A 14,885-nucleotide genomic window follows, 5' to 3' on the forward strand; every position below is an offset into this window, starting at 1 on the left:
ACTATTCGGTTACCCAGTAGTAGAGTTTGTATAGGAAAGACAGATAAATGCTCAGTTATTTGTCTTTATCAATTTTCAAAACAATGAATTTGTTCATGAGCATACTCAAGAGGTGACCAATCAGATTTGCTCTATATCATTAACGAACTCACGGAGTTAAACACACTCGATGTGCTTCACTCCATTGCAGTTTTACCTATATTGATGCTGAAAGTGTCCACCTTTGGCCAAAGGGAGACTCTTCAGGTTGACTCCTGAATCCTTTTGACACTGTCCTAGCAGTCTTTGAGGACTTCCCTGTCATCTGGTTTGATGGATGTTCCAGGCTTCTCTTGCCCCAGACCTGAAATCAGCCATTTTTTTTCATGGAACCCATTGTTTAATTGGAAAGTGGGATTTCAAGACCGCAGTCTGGGCACTGGGGGTGTTCACTGCTACTGGATTCGTTATTGGTCCTAGATCCTTTCAGAGATCAGAACAAGGAAATATGTCTTTGGCTAGTTGTAAAGATAAAATGCGGAAGTTCATAATGGTACTGTCAATTCAAAGTCAAGGCTGCAGGGTTTTTGTATAACCTCTTATTTCTTCCACCTGAGTCTCCTTTCTTCCATGTGAGGAATCACATTTCTTAAAGACGCCAAGAATTATAGAATTAGAATTTCACATAGTTCCTCATTTGCTTCACCTCACGTTGCACGCACAACAGTCTCTGAATACCTGTACTGATTCTCCCATCGGCCAGATGATCGCTGAAAATGGTTTACGGTTCTTTTTTTCTTCTTAGGTTATGTCTTTCTGCAGATATACAATCAAATTCTGTGTTTGGAACAGTTTCCCTGTGTGCTTGCCCACCAACCATAAGCACACTTCTTTTATTTGTTTCATTTCATTATTTTCAGGGATTCCTTTTTAATTTAATTTTGGTTTTTTCTTACATGAAATATTTACTTGGTCCCAAAGTCAATACACAAATATATTCAAATAAGCTCAGCCTCTATCCCCATCCCCTCCAGTCTATACCCTCCCTCTTTGTATAAGTAATCATTTTTCATTGGTTTATTTTTCCAATGCTTGTTTGTTTTAAATATAAGCAGGTAAGTTTATATGTTTATATGTTGTATCCCTGCCTTTCTTAGGTAAATATTATACAACACGTGTCTTTTTTACTCAATAGTATGTCTTAGGCGGAGATATTCCTCATTCTTTTTTACAGTTGCCTAGTACTTCTTCTCATGGGCAGGCCAAATACTCAACCAGCCTGCAGATAGACATGTGGGCTGTTTCCCCATTACAAACAGTCCTGAAATTAATTGCTTCTTGTATTTTGCCCTGAGTTTATTTGGATACAAATCCTAGACATTGTATCAATCAATTCACAGAGGAGTACAGATGTGGTCATGACTCTCCCTTCCTTAAAACCCAAGAATGACTCCTCCTCACTTGTGGGGTAAAGTCCAAATTCCCTTGCTCCTACCAGATCTGACCCTGCCCAGCTCACCTGTTGCCCCTCTCACCCCAGGAACTCTCATGCCTCCTCCACCCAGGAGGATGGGTCCACTCTTCCCTGACACCGTGCTGCTTACACACGCTCTACTTGCTGCTTCGAAAGCTTTTTTCCTTCTTTTCTTCACCTGGCTAGCCATGTAGCAACTTGTGTAAACGATCGCTGACAAGGCATTGGTGCATGGACCGTGATTTTCCTACGCCCATCCCCTCACCTTCTGGCTCCTTCAGAGCTGGGCCTCACTTAATAGCCTCCATGCCCAGCAGCTCTACGTGCTCAGTAAATGTTCGTTGAATGAATAAACCTTTGCCTTTCCTTTTAAATAAACAAATTATGCTCCAGGTCACAGCCATGCCTCTCATCAACCAGAAAGTCAGCTGCACCAAAATGAAATCTCCTTGGTGTTATTCTTTTTGTTACCCATCTGAAGGGAAAGCATTTTCTGCCTGTTAGGTGTTTATAAGAGTTACTCGAGTTATCATCACTATGGAAAAAAAAAAAAGACATTATAATCCAGAAACTCAAGGAGTCCAAGAATTTTATGACCAGAGCTCTGGTTCTGTTGGAAAAAAACAGACTCAGAGCCAGCAAGTGTTGGGCAGAGAAGGGAGGACCCTGGAGGCCAGCCCTCTGCAGCAGGTTCTGGGGCCATCTCACATTTGGCCCCTTCCGAGTTGAAGAAGTATCCCTTGTTCACCTTGAAGGCAGCCTTCTGGGCTGCCTTCAAGATGGGTTTCCCACAGCATGGCAACCATTCCATTCACGCCTACCTGTTGGCTCAGGCTTTGGGGTCTGCCTGCCTTGTCATCTCTGCATGGAAGGTGGCTGAAGACTGGCGTGTCCCGCTTGGGTGAGCTCCAGTCACCGCCTCAGCCCTCTCCCTGCCACTATGACCCTCAGCCTCACTGCGTGCACATGCACGGGGGTGCATCCGTGGGGAGGACAGGCGAGCCCTGTGGCTGCAGCAGGCACCTTCCTGCATTTGTCCCACCCCCCTTAAATGATGCTGTCTTGGTGATACCACATCCAAGGAAGCTCATGGGCAGCTCGGGAGAAGCCTGGAGAGAGAAGTTCTGGCTTGAAAAGTTCTCAAAGCTCCATGGAATCAGAGAAACTCAAGTTGGAAGAGACCCAAGAGGTGCCCCAGGGATCACCAAAGAGGTCCCTCTTCAATCCATCTCATCAATGTAGGTACCATGATGTACTATCTAGCTTGAAGAGAGAGTTCTGATTTTTAAAAAGTGATAAGTCTGTAAAACACTTACCCTAGGGCAGCTTCGTGCCTGATACAAGAATACCCTTTCCTATGGCATCTCTGTCACATGGACATCCAGGCTTACATGCTCCCAGAGCTAGGAGGCTCCTTATCGCCCCTAAGATGCCATTCCATTGCTGGGCAGCTCTCATGACAAGGAGCCCGCAAAGCCTCCAGGGTTCTCTGCGTTGGTCCTATTCCTGTCTTTTTCCCCTTGACTGGGCTGCAGCCAGTGGAAGGCAGAGCTCACATCCTTCCCCTCCTCCCCACCTCACCTCTACTCCTTATTAAATGTCCTCAGGTCCTTGGTCTGCTCCTTTGATATTTGACAGACCATTACCTGCCCTAAAGGGATTCTCTTGTCAGAAGTAAAAATGCTTTATGGCTATCACTTCAATTTGCTGTGCTACTGATTCAAAACAGCAGTTGTTTTTCTCTTTAATGGGTTTTTTTTTTCCTCCTAGTTGTGAGTTCTTTCCCCTTTTAAAGGTGTGAAGATGGTAAGCAGGCCCCAGCAGGTCTGGGATTGCCTCCCCAGGCTTTTCCCAGCACTGCGCTTCTTCCCTTCCCCTCACGGAGGCTGTGGCTGTCGGGGGACAGGCAGCCTGGCAACGTTAGGGGCGCAGAATTACACAGGAAAGGCTTTCTAAACTACAAATGAAGACGTTTGATGACTCCCACCAGTAGAAACAGGCCTTCAGACTGGTGGCTTTCCACCTGACCGGCTGCACTAGAATCATCTGGAGGGCTCGTTAAAACACATTCCGGGGCCAGCACCAAGTTTCAGGTTCAGGAGGTGTGGGGTGCGGCCCGAGAACTCGCATTTCTAACCTGGTCCCAGGCGATGCCTCTGCTTGTTGTCTCAGAGCCACACTTTGAGAACCGCTGGGTGGAATGACCATGAGAAGCTCACGAAGGAACCAGGGTTTCAAAGAATGGAAGTGTTTTGAAGCGCCCGGGAGGGAAGTTTGAGGCCGGTCCAGCACATTCTGCAAGTACCTGAGCTCACCCACCCTTCCTCCCAAGGTGCCCCCGCCCCGGCCCGCCAACCACCTGCAGCTTCACCCTCCAAATGGACTCTCACAGGCCTGGAAGCAGGCCGTCTGACATGTAAGCCTTACCTTGCTGACCATTTCATCCCCGAGACCAAAGGAAACTGCTCCTCTGGACCCAATTCTGACCATTAAAAAAGAACTGGTAAGAAAACAGCCATTTCGCCTTGGCGGTGGCAATAATCAGAGAACGGAACAGCCGGCTGAGCACAGCATTTGAGCAACACCCGTGTATGTCAAAGGGCGCTGCAGACGTGTCCGAGAGATCTCAACAAGGCACATCGCAAAACTCTGAAAAATATGGTTCCCAAGAAATGTGTGGCTCCTAAGAGCTAAGAGATACTTTAACAGTACAGTGACCTGATTTTGCCATCCTGGACGATGCTAGCAAGGAAGAGAAGAAGAGCAGGAAACCAAAGCAGGAGGCTGGGCTGTCATCAGGGCAAAGAGGTGTTAGAGTTCGGGCGTGGGAGGAGCTCATTGGTTTTTTAAATTTTGACCACCACCTGAGCATCAAAGACTGACAACAGACTGTGAAACTTCGTGGTCCAAGAGAAAGGGCAATTAAGGTTAAGGGGCAGGAGCTGCCAATTGGTAGCCAAGGTCTGTGGAAAAAGAGGCTTCATCTCTGGCATCTTCACGCCCGGCTGTGGGACTCATCTGACCTCGCCACCTTATCAGAGCTTTGCCCTTATGTTCCTCTTAAAGTCACTTTATTGAGATCTTGAAATGCCAAAGTTTTCAAACCACTGTCAGCACCTATCAGAACTTAGACGAGCTTTAATCAGAATGTATTTTCTGTTTTAACCTTCAAGAGAAACTGCTACAGTACCCACTGAGGTTTGACAAGAACTGTTTTATGACAGCGGGTTCCAGAGTTTTCCTTCACATTGTATTTTGGCCATGCTTGCTTCATCTTTTTATTATTACCTAGCAAGGAAAGAATTTCCTTTTTTTTTCCTAGTCTAAACATTCCCCATGAGAAAAACAGTCTGCTTCTCTATTGAATAATAGGCCAAAGAGGCTGTTAATAAAAAGTAAAGTCTATTTAGAAATTAATGGTAGGTAGGAGTGACTATAATTCATGTTAATCTTATTTTTGCTACCTGATAGAGCATAAAATCAGATTGCCTTCCTGAGCTCGCTTTGACGGAGTTGATTCTCTCCAAAATGTCTCCACCATCTGTTGTGAGGACAGTTGTCTTACCCAAGGGCTCATTATTCCTTTCTAGATGAGTCAACATCTTCCTCACCCCCACTTCCCATCTCCCCACCCCCACTGTCTTTCCCTTCTCATTTTGTTAATAATCCATTTTCCTCGTTCTTCCCAAAACACGGATCTCTCCTAGGGCCCATGGATCAAGTCCACATTCCTCCACAGGAGGGCACCACAGAGCCCACCACCACCCTGCCTTCCCAGCTTCCCCTTGCTCAATCTCCTAGTTGGGCACCCTGGAGCCCATTCATTCACTGGGCACTCGGCACCCATGTGCCCTTACTTTGGCCCTGGGCCACAGTTTTAATAACAATAACAATAGCTAACATTTACTGAAGACTTTCCAAGGGGCGAAGCACTGTCCCTTCAAGAACTCATTTGATCCACACAATATTAAGTAAATATATATGGTAACTCATCAGTCCCAGTTAACAGTAATGAAACAGACCCAGAGAGACACTAAGAGGCTTGCCCAAGGTCAGGCTTCACAGTTGCGGGAGAGACAGAGATCTAATGATTAAGTGCTGCAGTAGAGGTGTGAAAGTATAGTGGGAGACAGAGGAAGCTTCATTCATTCATTCATTCATTCATTCATTCATTCATTTTAGTGGTTTTGGTGCACGTATTACATTCCAGGCATTGTTCTAGGTGCTTGGAAAACAGGACAGAAGAAAACAAAGATCTCTGCTTTCATGGAGCCTACATTCTTGTGGCAGGAAATGGAAAAAAGAGAGCAGGCATTATAAGTAAAGTATATAGTATGTTTGAAGGTGGTGAGTACTATGGAATCAAAAGAAGGGCTTAGGGAAAGGGGAGTCAGTATGTGAGGGCAGGTTGCAGCATTAAATAGGGTGCTCAGGGTAGCTGAATTAAGCAGGTGACCTTTTACCAAGACCTGAGGGAAGTAAAGGAGTTACCCTATGGCTGTCTGGGGGGAGAGCATCCTTGGGAGAAGGAACAGCTAGTGCAGAAGTCCTGAGGCAGGAATCTGCCAAGAACTAGAATGGTGTCCGTGTGAATAAGGGAAAAGAGCAGGAGATGAGGTCCAAGAGACAAGCGGAGCGGTGGGAAGCCGGATTCTGTAGGACCTTGTAGCTATCAGAAGGACTTTGGTTTTCATTGAGTGAAATGTGAAGTGGTGGGGAGCAAGTCTATTCTCTGGTGTCCTCTAGAGAAAAGATTACGGAGAAGGAGGTGGAGGGTGGGGGAAGAGGAGTCAAGATGGAAGCAAGAAATAAAAGGCAATTACGTTAAGCAGAAGAGGTGCTCCAGGCAGTAACAGTGCCGGGGTAGGAAGTGGCTAGGCTGGAAATGGAATGAGAGAAAGAGAGGAGTCAAGGACTCCAAGGCTTCCCGGAGCCTCACTTAGAAGCCCGAGTGCTTTGTCTTTAGCCCCCCTTCCTTCCCCCTTCCTCCAACTGTATACAGCCTCCTTTACAGGTTCCTCTGATTTCACCGTTGTCTCTTAAAGGGCAAGGCACCCGTCTTAGCTGGTTTTGCATCCCCGGTGCCCGTCAGGGCTGCCATTCGCCCAACTGCAGGGTTCTCCATTCACACTGTGATCTATGGGCACTGCCGCTGCCCTGCTGCATTTCATTAGGAGGAGCTCAATCAATGATGGTCAGAGGAAAAAAAAGGGGGGGGGAGAAGGAAGGGAGTCTCTTTGAATTAGCAGATTCGTTTGAAATCACACACCCCAAACTGGAAATAGTTCATTGACGTTCCCGTAATATTAGCATTGTATTTTCCAAAAAAAAAAAAAAAAGTCTACGTTAAAAAGAGAACATCTACATTTTAAAAGCCCTACAGACATTTTTTTTTTGTCTTTGAGAGTTAAATTGTTAAATCCATCGTCTCCACTTTTAAATTCCTCTCATAAAAAGGCAGTGTTTCTTCCTGTCTGTTTAAATCATATTCCACACTGAAATGGTTATGTAACTTAGGAATGAAAACAATGTCATGCCTTACTTTTAGTTTGTCCCCTGGGAGCTGGTACAGGAAACTTATTGAGATGGAGTGGGGAATCAATAAAGTCATAACCATAAAGCAATTTAATGAACTTTTGCTTAATTAAATGGGAAATATAAAATTCTCTTCAATAAATGTATCAATTATTAAAACGCACTCCATTTCCAACTGGTTGCTAGGTAAAGCAGGCAAAGACAAAGAGCCAGAGCTGGAAGGAAAGGTAAAGATGCACTTGGTGTGCAATCTCTTCCATAGCCCTCTGATGAGGAACCAGACCCAGGGAAGGAGAAAGCGGCGGGATTGCAGCGCCAGCACCGCCAGCCGCCCTGGAGGGGCCGAAGCCCCCATCTGCCTCCAACACCAGCCTAGTGCCTTTCCCAGACGCAGCGCTGCAGCTTCCTGCCAGAGCAGACACAGAAAACAACATCAGAGGCTTTCAAGCTCTTAAAGAAATACCCAGAGTAACTAGACCAGTGGTTCCACATGGGCTGATTTTACCCCCTGGGGGACATTCGGCAACATCTGCAGACATTATTTGTCACAACGGGAGGGGAGTGCTATTGGCATCTCACCAACAGAGGCCAAGGACACTGCTCAACAGCCTGCCCCACACGGGACAGCCTCCCAACCAAGATCAGCCCCAGTCACCAGCTGCTAAGGTGCAGAAAGCCTGAGGGAGGCTGCGGCCCCCAGAGAGAAAGCTAGTGAGGCGGGGCTCCCACTGTGGCGCCAGGAGCACAGGGGACTGCCGGGAGAAGGGGACAGCCCCGAGCTTCTGTGTCTTTCTTTCTTTCTTTCTTTTTTTTTTTTTTTAAGATTTTATTTATTTATTTGTCAGAGAGAGAGAGAGAGGGCACAAGCAGGCGGAGCAGCAGGCAGAGGCAGAGGCAGAGGGAGAAGCAGACTCTCCACTGAGCAGGGAGCCCGACACAGGGCTCAATCCCAGAACCCCAGCATCATGACCTGAGCCGAAGGCAGAGGCTTCACCGACTGAGCCACCCAGTCGCCCCAGAGCTTCTGTTTTGATTGCATGGCCATGGAATGCCAGCCCAGGTGCGGGAATAGGTGAAGGGACCCAGCTTCCCTGGTAGGCTTCTGTCATCAAAACTCTGTTTGCCCTCCTCTGACAAAGGTTTGCCTGGGATTTTATCCTGTCAGTGTCATTAGTGAGCTCTCTTCCCTCACGGGGTTTTGAATAAGGTCACCATACACCAAAGTATTTAGGGTCCCTTTCTCTTTTGCCAACCTCTGCAGATATAATAAAAACTTAATATGATACAAATAGAAATGAGAGACAAAATATTTTTCTGCTTTCAAAGATCTCAAGATGGTAGGAACAGAAGTAAAAAAGTGTACCCCCTTTTTGGAGGGTGTGGGAATTTATAAGGAAAGTCAGTGAGAAGGAAAGTGTTGAGGGCTTCAGAGGTCATCAGAAGTACTGTTTTTAGAGGAGGATGGGATTGGGGACTGGAGCTTAGGAAGGTGGAGACCAACTCTGGTGGCTCTGCACTTTCGCTATACATGCCTGTTCCAGATCATTTTATTCCTACAACCAAAATGATGTTCTCCAAGTCAACCTGACAAGTCCATACACTTAGTGGTGTTTTCCAGTAAACTCTGAAATGACCCACCTGGTTTCCTGCCTTTATCTCCTGGTTATATCCATCTGCAGAATACACCTTGATCCAAGGTCTAAGGTCAATCCTATCATCAGGAGGTACTTTAAGGAGAAATTCTTACATTTTGGTATAATTTCACACCTAAGAAAAGCTTCAAGAACATAACTTTGACTCAGATTCACCAACTGTTTACATTGTGCCCTATTTGCATCATTATTCTCTTTCTCTTCCCCTCCCTCCCCAGCCTCCCTCTCCATGCATTAACGCACAGGTTATTTTTCTTCTGAACTGTTTGAAAGTAAGTTGCAGACATCATGTTCCTTTCTCTTCTAAATACTTTAGTGTGTATTTCCTTAGAACAAGGACATTCTCATTAAACCCAAGGTTCAATTGTCGAAAGTAGGATTTATCATTCGTACAATAGTATTAACTAATTACAGTACATTTCCAAATGCCAGTATATTCCATTAATGTCCTTTATACCTATTTTTCCTTTCTTCAGGATCCAATCCAGGATACATGTTGTATCTCACTGTCATACTTTAATCTCTTTTAAACTAGAAGAGTTCCTTGACCCTTTTCATCTTTCTTGACATGTCATGTTTGAAGACCATAGGGCAAGCATTTTGTGTCTTCCCTTTGTGTCTGTCTGAGGCTTCCCTGCAGTTAAATTCAGACTATCTATTTTTGCCAGGAATACCATAGAAATGATAGTGTGTCCTTCTCAATGACTATATCAAAAGACAAACAGTGCTAGTTTGTCCCGGTATTGGTGATGTTAATTTTGATCGCTTGGTTAAGGTGGTGTCCACCAGGTTTTTCAGCTATAAAGTTACTATTTTTTTCTTTGCAATGAAAAAGTAATCTGTGGCAAGATACTTTGAAACTGTAAATATAATGTTCTTTATCAAAGGTTCACCCACTAGTTGTAGCATCCATTGATGATTTTTTTAAAGGATTTATTTGAGAGTGAGTGAAAGAGATAGAGTGCGTTTGAACAGGGGGAGGGTCAGAGGGAGAGAGAGATGGTCTTGAGCAGACTCACCGTGGAGCCCGACTCCGTGCTCCATCCCAGGACTGTGAGATCATGATCTGACCCAAAACCAAGAGTCAGACACTTAACTGACTGTACCACCCAAGTGCCCCCATTGATGATTTCCTAACACCTTCATTTGTTCTACATTTATTACTTGGCATTCTGAGAGGCTGGTTCCCTCTTCCTCTCACTTATTTTTTAATTCATTACTTTATATGACCATGGACTCATAGATTCTTATTTCATTCAAAGGTTATAATCTATTACCATGATTCATTTTGATATTTAAATTGCACCATATTTGGCCAGTGGGAACCCCTACAAGCTGACACCAGTGTCTTTTTGACATGTCCCCATTATTCTTCTTTCAAGGAACTTTAAGAATTCTAGTTTAGTCACTTAGTTGACTCAACTGGCCTCTGGTTTGCTCTGACCTCATGGCTAAGTCTCAGGAAGAAGATGCAAATGAGATCTAACTAGCAGTGGGAATTTTCTCACAATCTGCACATAGCATCTTTATTTTAAAAGCATGTAAGACTGCATTATATACATTGCATTATTTTTGCATTATTAGATGCTACTAGTTTGTGGCCACATAACGTCTCCAGCTCTCTTTCAATGTAAGTTAACACTGAGGCTTCTAGTAATCATGGCTGACTGAATTCCTGCTCCAAACACATGGAAATCCTGGATAAAATACAATCTAAAACATTTAAGAATATAGGTCAGAGTACAAGAGCGAGAAAGAAATTTCCAGGTGCTAAAAACAAAGGAGGAACAAAAACGAAGGAGGAATCTGGCCAGGGGCATGAAGGAGGGCGATCTCTTGGAGATGGAGACGAGGAAAAGCACCACTCACTGATGTAAAATGGAGCAAGGAAGTGTAGTGTCTGCCAATCATGGGTACATAAGAAATTGGGATCCAGAACTGTACCCGTGCAGATATACGGGAGGTCCAAATTCACTCTGTTGTGAAATATGGAAACTTCAGGCTGAGGAATTTAACACAGAAACCTGTCTAGAACAGATAAAACCACCGTGTTTAACAAAGGACACTTCCACAATGTTGGACATACCAGATTTCCATGAAAACAACTCTCACTAAATGTGAATTCAGCCCAAATTTGCAAACCATGATGAGGGAGAGTCCGTGGACTAACAGATGGGAATATAGCTAGAACTAAGAGAATCATCTCAAAGATACTTAACACAAATATATTTAAATATCCAAAGAAATAAACAACATAGAGACCCCAAGGCAAGAACAGGCTAAGAGACATAAAAAACCCCCAAAACACAGCCATTGAAACCTACTGATATTATGTCTGCTCTCTCATCTCGTACCATTAGCAAATTCACTCAGTAGATATCTGTATAATCACATCCTGGACATACGGTGGTAAAGAAGGTACCGCTCCAGCCCCCTCACGAAGCCTATGTTCCATTTTTTTAAAATGTAAGATAATACACTGAATTCTAAATAAACTGTTATGCTTTCTTTTTTTTTTTTTTTTTGCCACACATAAATTTTATAAATACTTATCGGGTCTTTAAATCTAGCAGGATAATAGCATCAATACAAATCGTCCTCATCTCTTTCCTTCTCTAAGCATGTATTAATTGTTTTGCTTTGGTGGGTTGTTTGGGAGTTCGGGGGGTTTTGCTGAGCTGTTGCAGTCTGTAATGTGGAAGGGCCGAAGGACAGACTGAAGACTACATTGCTGTGTCACCGGCAGGTAAAATAACTACCAATAGCTTCATCACAGCTTAGTCTTGGCTCAGCCCAGCTTCCCTTTCCTGACCACCAGGAAGGTAGTCCACAATTAAATGTGATCAAGTTTTTCATTAGCATACTCTTAGAAAATCAATCACTTGTATGATGTCACTGTTGTAGATGAACAATGAAACATCAATTCTGACAGTCTGGCAGTGGGCACAAAAAAGAACTTTGTTTATGGTTTCAATGTATCCTTGTAACGGGATGGCCTCCACCTGCATTACCAAACACTGCTAATGGTACAACGGAGAAGAACAGTGATGCCTTTTGTTCATTGGAACCTGGTCTCAGAAGAGAAGAAAAATATGTAGAACAGAGAACTAGTTAGGGCATTATTTTTTAAGATATGTAAAACCAAGATTAAAGGCTGTGTGATTTCTAAAAATCCCTTTAGCCATTTTAAAATTGTTTTATAAACTCAAACGGTTTCCTTTCTACACCTCATGAACTGTCTTTGGTTAATTTGAAATGAAGATATGGCAAACTTTAGGTACTTGTTTTTCTTTGTGCTTGGATTGAGTCTTCCTTTCCAAATAAAATTGAGATATTTTATATTTTGGTAGCTTCTCTGGAGGCCCTTAGGTAATTGAGATACTCTCAACTGATACCAGTTGTAGAAAAATTTATAGTAGCCAGGACATCTAGCTAAATATTTATTCCACAAAACTCAATGTTGAAATGAAGCAAATTAGTTGTTATACTTCTATCAAAAATTTGATTCCAGGGGCTTCTGGGTGGCTCAGTTGGTTGAGCTTCCGGCTCTTGATTTCAGCTCAGGTCATGATCATGAGATTGAGCCCTAGGTTGAGCTCTGCTCTGGGCGTGGCCTACTTGGGATTCTCTCTCTCCCTCACTTCCACTCTTTTTCTCTCTCTCTAAATAAACAAAAATTTTACTCTCGTTGGCTTTCCTAAATCATTTTCCAAAGTGGAAAATATTTCATAGCTTAAGTAGAAATTTCTCACTTAGAAGGAAATACTGTTACACAAAAACCTCAGAGAAACGATAGCACAAATTTACTCTTAAATTTAAACCTGTAAAGGAATCTGAAAGGGCTACATACTGTATGATTCCAACTATATGACATTCTGGAAAACGCAAAACTAGAGACAATAAATTCAGTGGTTGCTAGGGGTTGGGGATGGGGAGGGTTAATAGGCAGAGCATTGATGATTTTTAGGGCAATGAAACTACTCTGTATACTACAATGGTGGATACGTGTCATTATATATTTGTCCAAACCCACAGAATGTGCAACACTAGAGTAAACCCTAATGTAAACTACGGTCTTTGGTCTTGGGGTAATAATATCGTGTCAATGTATGTTCACTGATTGTAACAAATACCAACTCTGGTGCAGGATTTGGGGAGCAGGAAAGCTTTGCATATGTGGGGAGCAGAATGTGTATGGAGAGTTACTATACCTTTTGCTCAATTTTGCTATGGACCTATACATGCTCTAAAAAATAAGGCCTATTAAAAAAAATGCAATGGAAAGAAGGCACATATGGTATCATGGCTTTTACCCTGAGTGTCTTGGCTTCATTTAAATTCATGTCACAAACTAGACAGTCATTTTCTGTCCTGCAAATTTGTCCAATCAGACCCACATGTGCATTAATCTGTACAAATCCTGTGCACTTTTCCATTGTGAAGTAGTACCTGCAGTCAAACAATGGAAGTGACTATGTCCTGTAGCCAGGATCAGCCAACAATTCAGAAAGCCACATTCTATTTTTACCCTCATGCTATTAGGATAAATTCAAATTCTCCTGATTCTATCAAAATCAAAATCAAAGCTTTATTTTTAAGGTTTATTAAAATTAAAATCCAAAAAAACTTAAAAATAAATTTTTCTAGTTTGACTTAGCAGAAGATACAGAAACTCTTTTCAAGCGGATGATTTTCTCTGTATGCTTATAAAAGGCAATTGTTTAATACTAAATCTTCACTCAGGATAAGTTAGGCTCTGCTGTGGTCAAAACATATATGCCCCCCTGCCCCCAAATCTCAGTGGCTTAACACACACACACACACAACCCCTCGGTGGCTTAACCTAGGAAAAGTTTATTTTTGATCATGCTAAGTCCACTGAGGGTCCAGCTGACCTCCATGTGGTCACTCAGTAATCAAGCCTCTTTGGTCTGGTGGACCCAACATGTCAACTGAGGCCTTCTCTACAATGCCATGGCAAAGGAAATGGGTTTGTCACTGGCCCGGTATGGGAGTGACACACTACTGCCACTCACTTTTAACTAGTCAGAAGTAGCTACTGTCTACCTGTAAGGGGGCTAGGAAGTGTAATTTCCCTCTTGCCAGGAATGAAAGAACAAATATTAGTGAACACTAATAATGTCACCAAAATTCTTATATCTGCATGATATCAAGGCTGAATGTAGAATGCTAATTCTTAACTCATTAAGATGAAAATAAAACCCTTATCTAATGATCTAACAATTCTGGTATAGACTTTGAAGAATCTAGTAATAAAAACAAATAGTTATCATGCTAATCAAACTAGTTATTCCAAATACCCCTATTTCAGTAAGGCTGACAAGTGACAAGTGAGTGATAGAGGTCTATCTTTAATTCTTAAACTGCTGTGACCAGATAGGTGTTGTAGGTTAAAATGAAAACCTTGTACTTTAGATACCAAGTAAGCAAGCTATCAGTATGGTATAAAAGTTTACAACTTGCATTCATACTTCATATCAGCAAAGATGGGGATGGGAGAGAGGTAGGCAGACGCTGTCAATTCTATCAGAAAAGAGCTTCAGGTTTTCCCAAATATTCATTAAGGACCCGTTGAGCCCCTGGAATGCTATGTGTGCCACAGAGGACACAACTTTAGTCTGGGAAAAGATTAACAGACTACATAGCTGACTTCTTCCCTACAAATAAAAGTAATTTTTTAAAAAAGAAAGGAAAAGAATCTGTGGGTAAGGGCTAGGAAAACACAAATTCCTCACCTTCTCACTTTTCTTATTCCCTCCAAAGGTAAATAAATTGATCTCCAGAATAAGGTTAAAACTGAACATTTAGGTATAGACAAATACTTACCAAGTATGATTTCACTTTTAGTGTAACAGATACTGAGCTCTACCACTAATAACCAACCAGCTCTACTACTGATTTCAACCTATGTAATTCTTTTTTTTTTTGTAAGTATTTATTTATTTGAGAGAAGAGAGAGCGAGCGAGCATGAGCAGGGGTGGAGGAGGGACAGAGAGAGAGGGAGAAGCAGACTCCCTGTGGGGCAGAGAGCCTGACATGGGGCTTGAACCCAGGAACCTGAGATCATGACCTGAGCCGATGGCAGATGCTCAACCGACTGAGCCACCCAGGCCCCCAACCTGTGTAATTCTTATGACTATTATAGCACCAAACAGCAAGACCACATTTGTTACAATAGCAACTGAAATATGTCAGGTATACATTCAATTGTAACACGATTCTT

This window comes from Ursus arctos, unplaced genomic scaffold (genome assembly GCF_023065955.2).
Source record: "Ursus arctos isolate Adak ecotype North America unplaced genomic scaffold, UrsArc2.0 scaffold_28, whole genome shotgun sequence".
NCBI lineage: Eukaryota > Metazoa > Chordata > Mammalia > Carnivora > Ursidae > Ursus > Ursus arctos.